This window comes from Macaca thibetana, chromosome X, assembly GCF_024542745.1.
Source record: "Macaca thibetana thibetana isolate TM-01 chromosome X, ASM2454274v1, whole genome shotgun sequence".
Taxonomy (NCBI): Eukaryota; Metazoa; Chordata; class Mammalia; order Primates; family Cercopithecidae; genus Macaca; species Macaca thibetana.
This window is the reverse complement of record NC_065598.1, coordinates 150,312,682-150,327,402: the sequence shown is the minus strand read 5'-3', so window position 1 is coordinate 150,327,402 and position 14,721 is coordinate 150,312,682. Positions and strand designations below refer to the sequence as shown.

General features: G+C 38.7%; 1 protein-coding gene across 1 annotated transcript in view; it reads right to left on the bottom strand.

Moving 5' to 3' along the window:
- Window positions 1-14,721, bottom strand: part of SPRY3 (sprouty RTK signaling antagonist 3) — a 166,035-nt gene that overhangs the window by 42,858 nt on the left and 108,456 nt on the right. The gene's annotated exons all lie outside the window — the stretch shown is intronic.

Sequence of the window (14,721 nt, the reverse complement as noted above, 5' to 3'; positions counted from 1 at the left end):
CCCTAAAATTGCTGTTATTCTGTTCTTTTTCAAGGTGCACTGATTTCATATTGTTAAAACACACGTTTTACAATCAATTAATACAGTTAACACAATAGTGGTCCTGAGGTGATGTACATCCTCAGCTTGTGAAGATAACAAGATTAAGAGATTAAAGTAAAACAGGTGTAAGAAATTATAAAAGTATTAATTTTGGGAACTGATATATGTCCATATTAAAATGAAATCTTTGTAATTTATGTTCTTCTGCTGTGGCTCCAGCCGGTCCCTCCATTCGGGGTCCCTGACTTCCTGCAACACATTATTACTCACCTTATGAAGCCCACTTCTGTCAATCTAGCCATCTCAGCCTTGGCCCAGTTCTGTGCCCTTGATGGAAAGGTGCTGTGGTCATTTGGAGGAGAAGAGACACTGTGGCATTTTGAGTTTTCAGTGTTTTTGCACTGATTCTTTCTCATCTTTGTGGGTTCATCTTTGATCCTTGAGGTTGCTAACCTTTGAATACGGGTTTTTGTGGGGTCTTTTTTTGTTGTTGTTGCTGTTGCTTCCTGTTTGTTTGTTTATCTTTTAACAGTCAGGCCACTCTTCCACAGACTGCTGCAGTTTGCTGGGGGTCCACTCCAGGCCCTAGTCACCTTGGTCCCTCCCTCACCTGGATATATCACCAGTGAAGGCTGCAAAACAGAAAAGATGGCAGCTGGCTCCTTCTTCTGAAAGCTCCGTCCCCAGTGGTCACCAATCTGATGCTGGTCTGAACACTCCTCTAGGAGGTGTCTGGAGACCCCTGTTGAGAGGTCTCACCCAGTCAGGAGGAATGGGATCAGGGGCCAACTTAAAGAAGCAGTCTGGCTGCCCTTTGACTAAGCAAATGTGCTGCACTAGGGGGAACCCCACCACCTTGTCCAAACCACCCAGACTCTCCAGAGCCAGCAGGCTGGAAATGCTGTCAGCTGAACTGCAGAGACAGTGGTTGCCCCTCCCCCTGGGGGCTCCATCTCAGGGAGATCAGAGTTATGTCCATATAACCCTGGCCAGAATTGTTGAAATTCCCACAGGGAGTCCCTCCCCCCACACCTCAGTGAGGAGAGATGGGTTGGGATTCCACTTAAAGAAGCAGTCTGGCCATGATCTGGCACAGCAGCAGCTGTGCTTCCTTGTGGAGAACTCCTGCCGGTCTGGACCACCTGGACTCTCTGGAGCCAGCAGGCTAGAACGGCTGACTTGAACCACAGAGATGGCATCTGCCCCTCCCCCCAGGAACTCAGTCCATCTCAGGCAGTCTCCAGCCTGCTGCCTCTGGCCAGCTGGAATTCTAACCCAGTGGGTTGTAACTTGTGAGGTGCCATGGAAGTAGGGCCCATAGAACAATGCCAGTTGGCTCCCTTTATTCAACCCCCTTCCTAGGGGAATGTACAAATGATATCCCACCTCAATTGGAATTTCCAGGGGTGGAGTATGCAAAGCTCCTGTGTCTCCATGTGTGCCTGATCAGCTACTTTGCTGAGACTCTATACAACCCTGTGCTTCAGACCCAAGGCCCTGGTGGTGTGGGTTCACGAGGGGATCTCCTGATCTGCAGGTTGCAAAGATCTGTGGGAAAAGCGTGGTTTCTCAGGAAGGGTTGCACAATCACTCACCACCTCCCTTGGCTGGGGGTGGGGCTATCCTGGCTCTGTACCACTCCCGGGTAGGCCATCGCTCCACCCTGCTTTCCTTGCTGTCCACGGGTCAAGTCATCTGCCTAGTCAGTCCCAGTATGAGAACCTGGATACCTCAGTTGAAGGTGCAGAATTCACTCACCATTTTCATTCCTCTCCATGAAAGCCATGGACTGAATGAAGCTGCTTCTAATCTACCATCTTAGTCTGTCCTATTTGTTTTCTTTAGTTCAATGTCTGTTCATGTTTTTGACCATTTTCTAATTGGATTGTTTGATTTTTTTTTTTTTACTGCTGAGTTCTGAGCACACTTTATATATATTGTGGAAACATATTCTCTGTTGCAGTTGTGAGTTGCAAGCATTTTTTTCCCCAATCTGCACCTTGTTTTTTCATCCTCTTAACATCTTTTCCCAGTGCATTTTTTTCATTTTGATAAAGTCTAATTTAGCAATTGTTTTCTTTTAAAGATTTGTGCTTTTGGTCTCAGGCATAAGAACTCTTTATCCACCTGTAGTTCCCAAAGATTTTATCCTATGCTTACTTCCAAAAATGTTTTACAGTTTACATTTAAATCCATGATCTATTTTGCATGGATTTTTGTACAAGGTGTGAGAATTAGGTCCTAATTATTTTTAAAAGGTGAATGCATTCAAATATACTCGGGTAACTCAAATTTAATTAAAAATAGAAATCAGGTGTGGTAATAGTGTAAGGTTAAATACACTCTTATATTCCCACATTCCAATTCATACTCCATTTTGAAGGTATAGAATCTTCCTAAAGTACAATTCATATTGTATCACTCACTTGCTTAAATTCTTTCAATACCTCCTCACTTACCTTAGGATAAATTCTAAACTCCTTACTATGAGCAAAAGGCTTCACATGATTTGGGTCCTCTCCAGTCTTATTTTTGCATCCCTGCTCTCTATCCCCCAGTCACATTCACAATCCAGCCACAGTGAACTTCAGTTTCCTAACTATCACATCCAGGTCTTCAAACATGTTTGGAACATTTTTTATTCATTCTTTACTTGGTTAGCTCCTATTTATCCTTTAGGTCTCAGCTTGATCATAACTTCTTCCTAGAAAGCCTTCCCTAACTCCCCATCTGCGTTATATTGCCCTTTCTATGTTCTTACATAGTACTCTGTATGATCCTCATTACAGCATTTTTTTCATTGTATTACAGTTGTCTGTTTACTTGTCTGCATCTTACCTCTAGATTATGAGTCTCATAATGACAAGGATTGTTCTATTGTGCTCACCATTGTTTCACAGATAACTAACATGCCACCTGAATCATATTGATGTGCAACAAATATTTGCTAGCAAAGACATGGAATCAATCTAGATGCCTATCAGTGGTGGATTGGATAAGAAAATGTGGTACATATGCTCCATGGAATACTGTGTAGCCATGAAAAAGAATGAAATCATGCCTTTTGCAGCAACATGGATGCAGCTGGAAGCCATCATACTAAGCAAATTAATGCAGGAACAGAAAACCAAATACTGCATATTCTCACTTCCAAGTGGGAGTTAAGCCTTGGGTGCACATGGACATAAAGATGGCAACAATAGATACTGGAGGCCCCAAAAGAGGGGAGGGAGAAAGGGGATAAGTGCTGAAAAATAACCTATTGGGTACTATCCTCATTATCTGAGTGACAGGATCATTCATACCCCAAATCTCAGTGTCACTCAATATACTCATGTAACAAATGTACACTGAATCTAAAATTACAGTTGTAATTATTACAGATAAAATAATAAAACATTTTCTTATAGACCAAAAAACACACACAAGTATTCGTTGAATAAATACAATGGACATAGAATATTTAAATAATGTAATCAACAATGTTGACGCTACACTTAGCATATTGTTAGAAATAGTTTTTAAATATCTATAAAAAGGTTATAGAATTCATTGTATAATGTACTACGAAGAAAATTCAAATTAAAAAAAATAAGAAACAGAGGACAAGTTGACCGTAATATAATTAAAATACAATTAAAATAAAAATTAAGTAAACAAAATGCAAACAATTAGAAATTTTTAAACTTCACCTTAAATATATTGGGCAGAGACAATTCTTAAAATGCAGTAACTCTTAAGAAATCTTAAAAATTAAACTAAATTGACTTTGGGATTTGGTCTGACATGTAAAGAGCTTGGAAGTCATTCTCTTATCTTCACAATAAGAAAAAAGCTGAAAAACTAAAAATCAACAACTCTTCTTAGATCCATCAAAGAATCGACGTCACAGGACAAGCCATTGCCATAAAAACTGGAGACACATATAGGTAGATACAGAGAATCACAGCTTACTCGGAACAGAAACCACACTGAAGCCAGCATGGGATAGAAATACTTAAAGGGAAACTGGCTAATTATTGGAGACTGAGTGCAGAGCAGCTTGAGAGATAAAAACTCCTGAAGGCCCAGCCTTAGGGGAACTCCCCAAACTTTTGTGAATTTTACCTACAGGATCCCCACCAGGTTCTCAGGGTGAAGGCTGAAGAAAAACCCCTTATGCTTCTGGCAAGGGGAGAGGGAAAGTAACCACTTTGAAATACACCCAAAGTGTTCTAGTCTCCTTAACAAATTCTTGCCCTCAAGAGAGACTACTTTACAGAGCCTAACCAATGTGGATTTTATCAGAACAACTTGAGGAAAGGGAAATACCCAACTCCAGACTTCTCTAGCCTTCCAGTTGGAGAAGAGAAATGCCCAGTTCTACTCTGAAGCACTCGGGAAGGTCACAGCCCAGAGGCACAGACTCACTAAAAGACAGACATCATTAGAGAACTATAGAATGCTTTCCTTCCTTCTACCTTACCAATACATCAGTCTAACTCCTGTATAATAACTGAAAACAACTGAAATAGCTGAAAACAACTGCAAGTATCAGACTCTATTTAAAAAGAAGTCTCTAGGAAAACTCACAGAGACAAAAACAAGGATACTAGAGGAAGTTTAGCCCCGATGCCTACAGCTACAGCAAACAGTAAACAAGCCTAACTCATAGATAGATGAACATAAAACCTCGCATAAAGACCTATTTACCTCAGTTCCTTTGACCTTTTATTATGTCCATTTTACAACAATTACAAGACATGCTAAAAGACAAAACAAACAAACAAACAAACCCAAAACCAAAGAACAAAAAAACAACCAGTCTGAAGAGACAAGGCAAGCATCAGAACCAGACTTGGATGCAGCAGAAATTTAGGAATTACAAGACCAGAAATTTAAAATAGCTATAACTAATATGTTAAGGGCTGTAATGGAAAAAGTGAACAACATTCAAAAATAGACAGATAATACAAGCAGATAGATGAAAATTCTAAGAAAGAATCAAAAGCAAATAAGCAAATGCTAGAAACAAAAAACACTATTATATACATAATGTCTTTGACGGGCTCACCAGTAGACTAGACATGGTTCAGGAAAAAAATCAGTGAAACTGGAGATATGGTAATATTAGCTTCCCAAGCTGATAATCCAAGAGAAAAATTACTGAAAAAATAGAATATTCAAGAACTGTGTGACAACTACAGAAGATGTAATGTACATGTAATAGGAATCCCAGAAGAAGAAAGAGAGAAAGAAACAAAAGAAATATTTGAAATAATAATGGCTGAGGGGGGCGAAGCAAGATGGCCGAATAGGAACAGCTCCAGTCTCCAACTCCCAGTGCAAGCGACACAGAAGACCGGTGATTTCTGCATTTTCAACTGAGGTACTGGGTTCATCTCACTAGGGAGTGCCGGACAATCGGTGCTGCTCAGCTGCTGCAGCTGGACCAGCGAGAGCTGAAGCAGGGCGAGGCATCGCCTCACCTGGGAAGCGCAAGGGGAAAGGGAATCCCTTTTCCTAGCCAGGGGAACTGAGACACACAACACCTGGAAAATCGGGTAACTCCCACCCCAATACTGCGCTTTAAGCAAACAGGCACACCAGGAGTTTATATCCCACACCTGGCCGGGAGGGTCCCACGCCCACGGAGCCTCCCTCATTGCTAGCACAGCAGTCTGCGATCTCCTGGCAAGGCAGCAGCGAGGCTGGGGGAGGGGCGCCCGCCATTGCTGAGGCTTAAGTAGGTAAACAAAGCCACTGGGAAGCTCGAACTGGGTGGAGCTCACAGCAGCTCAAGGAAACCTGCCTGTCTCTGTAGACTCCACCTCTGGGGACAGGGCACAGTAAACAACAAAAGCAGCAGAAACCTCTGCAGACGCAAACGACTCTGTCTGACAGCTTTGAAGAGAGCAGTGGATCTCCCAATATGGAGGTTGAGATCTGAGAAGGGACAGACTGCCTGCTCAAGTGGGTCCCTGACCCCTGAGTAGCCTAACTGGGAGACATCCCCCACTAAGGGCAGTCTGACACCCCACACCTCACAGGCTGAGAGGAAGCCTCCAAAGCAAGAATCAGACAGGTACACTCGCTGTTCAGCAATATTCTATCTTCTGCAGCCTGTGCTGCTGATACCCAGGCAAACAGGGTCTGGAGTGGACCTCAAGCAATCTCCAACAGACCTACAGCTGAGGGTCCTGACTGTTAGAAGGAAAACTATCAAACAGGAAGGACACCTACACCAAAACCCCAACAGTACGTCACCATCATCATCAAAGACCAGAGGCAGATAAAACCACAAAGATGGGGAAAAAGCAGGGCAGAAAAGCTGGAAATTCAAAAAATAAGAGCACATCTCCCCCGGCAAAGGAGCGCAGCTCATCACCAGCAATGGATCAAAGCTGGACGGAGAATGACTTTGACAAGATGAGAGAAGAAGACTTCAGTCCATCAAACTTCTCAGAGCTAAAGGAGGAATTACGTACCCAGCGCAAAGAAACTAAAAATCTTGAAAAAAAAGTGGAAGAATCGATGGCTAGAGTAATTAATGCAGAGAAGGTCATAAACGAAATGAAAGAGATGAAAACCATGACACGAGAAATACGTGACAAATGCACAAGGTTCAGTAACCGACTCGATCAACTGGAAGAAAGAGTATCAGCGATTGAGAATCAAATGAATGAAATGAAGCAAGAAGAGAAACCAAAAGAAAAAAGAAGAAAAAGAAATGAACAAAGCCTGCAAGAAGTATGGGATTATGTAAAAAGACCAAATCTACGTCTGATTGGGGTGCCTGAAAGTGAGGGGGGAAAATGGAACCAAGTTGGAAAACACTCTTCAGGATATCATCCAGGAGAACTTCCCCAACCTAGTAGGGCAGGCCAATATTCAAATCCAGGAAATACAGAGAACGCCACAAAGATACTCCTCGAGAAGAGCAACTCCAAGACACATAATTGTCAGATTCACCAAAGTTGAAATGAAGGAAAAAAACTTAAGGGCAGCCAGAGAGAAAGGTCGGGTTACCCACAAAGGGAAGCCCATCAGACTAACAGCAGATCTCTCGGCAGAAACTCTCCAAGCCAGAAGAGAGTGGGGGCCAATATTCAACATTCTTAAAGAAAAGAATTTTAAACCCAGAATTTCATATCCAGCCAAACTAAGTTTCATAAGTGAAGGAGAAATAAAATCCTTTACAGATAAGCAAATGCTTAGAGATTTTGTCACCACTAGGCCTGCCTTACAAGAGACCCTGAAGGAAGCACTAAACATGGAAAGGAACAACCGGTACCAGCCATTTCAAAAACATGCCAAAATGTAAAGACCATTTAGGCTAGGAAGAAACTGCATCAACTAACGAGCAAAATAACCAGTTAATATCATAATGGCAGGATCAAGTTCACACATAACAATATTAACCTTAAATGTCAATGGACTAAATGCTCCAATTAAAAGACACAGACTGGCAAACTAGATAAAGAGTCAAGACCCATCAGTCTGCTGTATTCAGGAGACCCATCTCACATGGAGAGACATACATAGGCTCAAAATAAAGGGATGGAGGAAGATTTACCAAGCAAATGGAGAACAAAAAAAAAAGCAGGGGTTGCAATACTAGTCTCTGATAAAACAGACTTTAAACCATCAAAGATCAAAAGAGACAAAGAAGGCCATTACATAACGGTAAAAGGATCAATTCAACAGGAAGAGCTAACTATCCTAAATATATATGCACCCAATACAGGAGCACCCAGATTCATAAAGCAAGTCCTTAGAGACTTACAAAGAGACTTAGACTCCCATACAATAATAATGGGAGACTTCAACACTCCACTGTCAACATTAGACAGATCAACGGGACAGAAAGTTAACAAGGATATCTTTGCCAGGAATTGAACTCATCTCTGCAGCAAGCAGACCTAATAGACATCTATAGAACTCTCCACCCCAAATCAATAGAATATACATTCTTCTCAGCACCACATCATACTTACTCCAAAATTGACCACGTAATTGGAAGTAAAGCACTCCTCAGCAAATGTACAAGAACAGAAATTATAACAAACTGTCTCTCAGACCACAGTGCAATCAAACTAGAACTCAGGACTAAGAAACTCAATCAAAACCTCTCAACTACATGGAAACTGAACAACCTGCTCCTGAATGACTACTGGGTACATAACGAAATGAAGGCAGAAATAAAGATGTTCTTTGAAACCAATGAGAACAAAGATACAACATACCAGAATCTCTGGGACACAATTAAAGCAGTGTGTAGAGGGAAATTTATAGCGCTAAATGCCCACAAGAGAAAGCAGGAAAGATCTAAAATTGACACTCTAACATCACAATTAAAAGAACTAGAGAAGCAAGAGCAAACGCATTCAAAAGCTAGCAGAAGGCAAGAAATAACTAAGATCAGGGCAGAACTGAAGGAGATAGAGACACAAAAAACCCTCCAAAAAATCAATGAATCCAGGAGTTGGTTTTTTGAAAAGATCAACAAAATTGACAGACCACTAGCAAGACTAATAAAGAAGAAAAGAGAGAAGAATCAAATAGACGCAATAAAAAATGATAAAGGGGATATCACCACCGACCCCACAGAAATACAAACTACCATCAGAGAATACTCTAAACACCTCTATGCAAATAAACTAGAAAATCTAGAAGAAATGGATAATTTCCTGGACACTTACACTCTTCCAAGACTAAACCAGGGAGAAGTTGAATCCCTGAATAGACCAATAGCAGGCTCTGAAATTGAGGCAATAATTAATAGCCTACCAACCAAAAAAATCCAGGACCAGATGGATTCACAGCTGAATTCTACCAGAGGTACAAGGAGGAGCAAGGAGGAGCTGGTACCATTCCTTCTGAAACTATTCCAATCAATAGGAAAAGAGGGAATCCTCCCTAACTCATTTTATGAGGCCAACATCATCCTGATACCAAAGCCTGGCAGAGACACAACAAAAAAAGAGAATTTTAGACCAATATCCCTGATGAACATCGATGCAAAAATCCTCAATAAAATACTGGCAAACCGGATTCAGCAGCACATCAAAAAGCTTATCCACCATGATCAAGTGGGCTTCATCCCTGGGATGCAAGGCTGGTTCAACATTCACAAATCAATAAACATAATGCAGAATATAAACAGCACCAAAGACAAGAACAACACGATTATCTCAATAGATGCAGAAAAGGCTTTTGACAACATTCAACAGCCCTTCATGCTAAAAACGCTCAATAAATTCGGTATTGATGGAACGTACCTCAAAATAATAAGAGGTATTTATGACAAACCCACAGCCAATATCATACTGAATGGGCAAAAACTGGAAAAATTCCCTTTGAAAACTGGCACAAGACAGGGATGCCCTGTCTCACCACTCCTATTCAACATAGTGTTGGAAGTTCTGGCTAGGGCAATCAGGCAAGAGAAAGAAATCAAGGGTATCCAGTTAGGAAAAGAGGAAGTCAAATTGTCCCTCTTTACAGATGACATGATTGTATATTTAGAAAACCCCATTGTCTCAGCCCAAAATCTCCTTAAGCTGATAAGCAACTTCAGCAAAGTCTCAGGATACAAAATTAATGTGCAAAAATCACAAGCATTCTTATACACCAGTAACAGACAAACAGAGAGCCAAATCATGAATGAACTTCCATTCACAATTGCTTCAAAGAGAATAAAATACCTAGGAATCCAACTTACAAGGGATGTAAAGGACCTCTTCAAGGAGAACTACAAACCACTGCTCAGTGAAATCAAAGAGGACACAAACAAATGGAAGAACATACCATGCTCATGGATAGGAAGAATCAATATCGTGAAAATGGCCATACTGCCCAAGGTAATTTATAGATTCAATGCCATCCCCATCAAGCTACCAATGAGTTTCTTCACAGAATTGGAAAAAACTGCTCTAAAGTTCATATGGAACCAAAAAAGAGCCCGCATCTCCAAGACAATCCTAAGTCAAAAGAACAAAGCTGGAGGCATCACGCTACCTGACTTCAAACTATACTACAAGTCTACAGTAACCAAAACAGCATGGTACTGGTACCAAAACAGAGATATAGACCAATGGAACAGAACCGAGTCCTCAGAAATAATACCACACATCTACAGCCATCTGATCTTTGACAAACCTGAGAGAAACAAGAAATGGGGAAAGGATTCCCTGTTTAATAAATGGTGCTGGGAAAATTGGCTAGCCATAAGTAGAAAGCTGAAACTGGATCCTTTCCTTACTCCTTATACGAAAATTAATTCAAGATGGATTAGAGACTTAAATGTTAGACCTAATACCATAAAAACCCTAGAGGAAAACCTAGGTAGTACCATTCAGGACATAGGCATGGGCAAAGACTTCATGTCTAAAACACCAAAAGCAACGGCAGCAAAAGCCAAAATTGACAAATGGGATCTCATTAAACTAAAGAGCTTCTGCACAGCAAAAGAAACTACCATCAGAGTGAACAGGCAACCTACAGAATGGGAGAAAATTTTTGCAATCTACTCATCTGACAAAGGGCTAATATCCAGAACCTACAAAGAACTCAAACAAATTTACAAGAAAAAAAACAAAACAACCCCATCAAAAAGTGGGCAAAGGATATGAACAGACATTTCTCAAAAGAAGACATTCATACAGCCAACAGACACATGAAAAAATGCTCATCATCACTGGCCATCAGAGAAATGCAAATCAAAACCACAATGAGATACCATCTCACACCAGTTAGAATGGCGATCATTAAAAAGTCAGGAAACAACAGGTGCTGGAGAGGATGTGGAGAAATAGGAACACTTTTACACTGTTGGTGGGATTGTAAACTAGTTCGACCATTATGGAAAACAGTATGGCGATTCCTCAAGGATCTAGAACTAGATGTACCATATGACCCAGCCATCCCATTACTGGGTATATACCCAAAGGATTATAAATCATGCTGCTATAAAGACACATGCACACGTATGTTTATTGCGGCACTATTCACAATAGCAAAGACTTGGAATCAACCCAAATGTCCATCAGTGACAGACTGGATTAAGAAAATATGGCACATATACACCATGGAATACTATGCAGCCATAAAAAAGGATGAGTTTGTGTCCTTTGTAGGGACATGGATGCAGCTGGAAACCATCATTCTTAGCAAACTATCACAAGAACAGAAAACCAAACACCGCATGTTCTCACTCATAGGTGGGAACTGAACAATGAGATCACTTGGACTCGGGAAGGGGAACATCACACACCGGGGCCTATCATGGGAGGGGGGAGGGGGGAGGGATTGCATTGGGAGTTGTACCTGATGTAAATGACGAGTTGATGGGTGCTGACGAGTTGATGGGTGCAGCACAGCAACATGGCACAAGTATACATATGTAACAAACCTGCACGTTATGCACATGTACCCTAGAACTCAAAGTATAATAATAATAATAATAATAAATAAATAAATAAATACCTCATAAGAAAAAAAAAAGAATAATGTCAAAATCATTTCTGTATTTCAACACCACCTCTTATACATAAGTCTAATAAAGTTTTAACTCACAATAAAAAAAAAATAATGGCTGAGAATATTCCAAAATTATTAACAGATACCAAACCACAGATGCAAGGAAGCTCAGTGAATACCAAGCACGAGAAATAACAAAATAAACAAACAAAAAACTACACTTAAGCACATCATATTTAAACCACAGGAAAGCAAAGATAAAGAGAAAATCTTGAAGGAAACCAGAGGGGGAAAAACACCTTATCATTAGAAGAACAAGGGTAAGAATTACAGAAACTTATCAGATACCATGAAAGCAAGAAGAAAGTGGAATTAAGTATTTAAAGTGTTGAAAGAAAAAAAAAAAACCACCAACCTAGAGTTCTATATCCAATTAAACTGTCCTTCAAAGTGAAGGAGAAATAAAGACTTTCTCATACAAACAAAAATTGAGGAAATGTGTCACCAGTAAGCTTGTCTTGCAAAAAATGTTAAAAGAAGGTCTTCTCCTTCAGGGAGAAGGAAAATGATATATGTCAGAAACATGGATCTGGATTACAAAGGAAAAGTGTTCAAAAACACATAAATGAAGGTAAAATAAAATATTTTATTTTTCTTATGTTTCAGTGGCCTACCAGGTAAAAGTTTGTTCAAAATAATAAGAGCAATGATACATTGGATATTGCTTATGAATAAGTGAAATGTATGACAGAAATGTTTAAGGGATGGGAGAGAGAAACCAGGAATATTTTTTATAAAGTACCTGCACTTTCGGTGAATCAGTATGGTGTTATTTGAAAGTGGATTTAGATTAGTTGTAAATGCATACTGCAAACTCTAGTACAACCACTTAAAATGTTTCAAAAGAAACAAACAATATGCTAAGAGAAAAGAGAACACTGAATCATATAAAATGTTCCACTTAAACCAGGAAAGAAAAAAAAGAGTGGAAGATAGAAAAAGATAAAGAACCAGGGGAAAAAGAGAACAATTATAAAAAGGTATGTATTAATCAAACTATATCAATAATGACTTCAAATGTGAATGGTCTAAATACACCAGTTAAAACACAGATTATCAAGTGGATAAAAAACAAAGAACCAACTGATAGAACTACAAGAAATAATCCACTTTTATAGTTGGAAATTTCAACATACTTCTCTCAAAAATCAACAGATTCAGCAGGCAGAAAATCAGGATATAATTGGACTGAAAGCACTGTTAATTAACTGGACCTGATTGACATAGAATGTCAATTCTATAAATTCTATAAATGTGGAACATTAATCAAGATAAATCATATCTTGGGCTTTAAAACACACCTTAACAAATTTAAAATAATTAAAATCATACAAAGTATTCTCTTAGACCACATTGGAATTAAACTAGTCATCAGTAACAGAAAAATAGGAAGAAAACCCCCAAAACATTTGGAGATTAAACAACATACATATAAATAACACATTGGTCAAAAACGAAATCTCAGAAAAGTTAAAAATTTTTTTTAACTAAATGAGAATAAAAGTATAATTTATTGAAATTTTCAGAATGCAGCAAAAGCAGTGCTTAGAAGGCTATTTATAGTATTTAATGGATATATAAGAAAGAAAGATATAAAATCAATAATATAAAATTTTACCTGAGGAAACTAGAAAAGAAAGACAAGTTAAGTCCAAATTAAGTAGAAGAAATAAAATAGTAAAATTAGGGCAGAAATCAAAGAAATTGAAAACAGGAAATTAAGAGAGAAAAGCAATGAAACCCAAATCTAGTTCTTTGAAAAGATCAATAAAATTAATAAATCTCTAGCCAGGCTAATCAAAAAAAAAAAAGAGAGAAGATAGAAATTATTAATACAGGCATACTTCATTTTATCGTGCCTTGAATTAATGTGCTTTGCAGATTTTTTTTTTTTTCAAATTGAAGGTTTGTGGACACTCTGCACCATTTTTCTAACAGCATGTACTCACTTCTTGTCTCAGTGTCACATTTTGGTAATTCTTACAATATTTCAAACTTTTTCATTACTATTATATTTGTTATGGTGATCTATAATCAATTATCTTTGACGTTACTATTACAGTTCTTTCAGGGTGCCACATACTGCAGCAAAGTTAACTGATCAATATACATACATATATATTTTTATTCAGCATATATATGTATATGTATATATATCAGCATATATATGTATATATATACACATACTCACCTACTATGTGTATATATAGTGTGTGTGTGTGTGTGTGTATATATATATAGGGTATATGGGATATTTTGATGATACAGACATACAATGTGTAATAATTACATCAGGGTAAATGAGATATCCATAATCTCAAGCATTTATCCTTTGTGTTACAAACAATCCAAACATACTCTTTTAGTTATTTTAAAACATACAACTAAATTATTATTAAATATAGTCACCCTGTTGTACTATCAAATACTGGAACTTATTCATTCTTTTTACTTTTTTGTACCCACTAACCATTCCCCTTCTCTCTCCCCACTACACTTTCAGTCTCTGGTAACCATCATTCTGCTCTCTGTCTCCATTGAGCCCAGTTGTTTCAATTTTTAGCTCCCATGACTAAGTGAAAATAAAAAATGAAAGCAAAGATTGTCCTTCTGTGCCTGGCTTATTTCACTCAACACAATGACCTCCAGTGCCATCCACGTTGTTGCAAATGACAGGATCTCATATTTTATATGGCTGAACAGTGCTCAAGTGTGTATATGAACCGCATTTTCTTTATTCATTCATCTGTTGATAAACATTTTGGGTTCCTTCCAAATCTTGACTATTGTGAATAGTGCTGCAATAAACATGGGAGTGTAGATATCTCTTCAGTATACTGATTTCTTTTCCTTTGGGTATATACCCAACAGTGGGATTGCTGGATCATATGGTAACTATATTTTTAGATGTTTTGAGGAACCTCAAACTGATCTCCATAATGGTTGTATTAATTTGTATTCCCACTGACAGTATGAGGCTTCCCTTTTCTCCACATACTTGGCACTATTTGTTATTGCTTGTCTTTTGTATAAAATCAATTTTAACTGGGCTGAGATATCTCATTGTAGTTTTGATTTGCATTTATCTAATGATCAATGAGGTTGAGCACCTTTTCATATGACTGCCATTTGTATCTCTTCCTTTCAGAAACATCTATT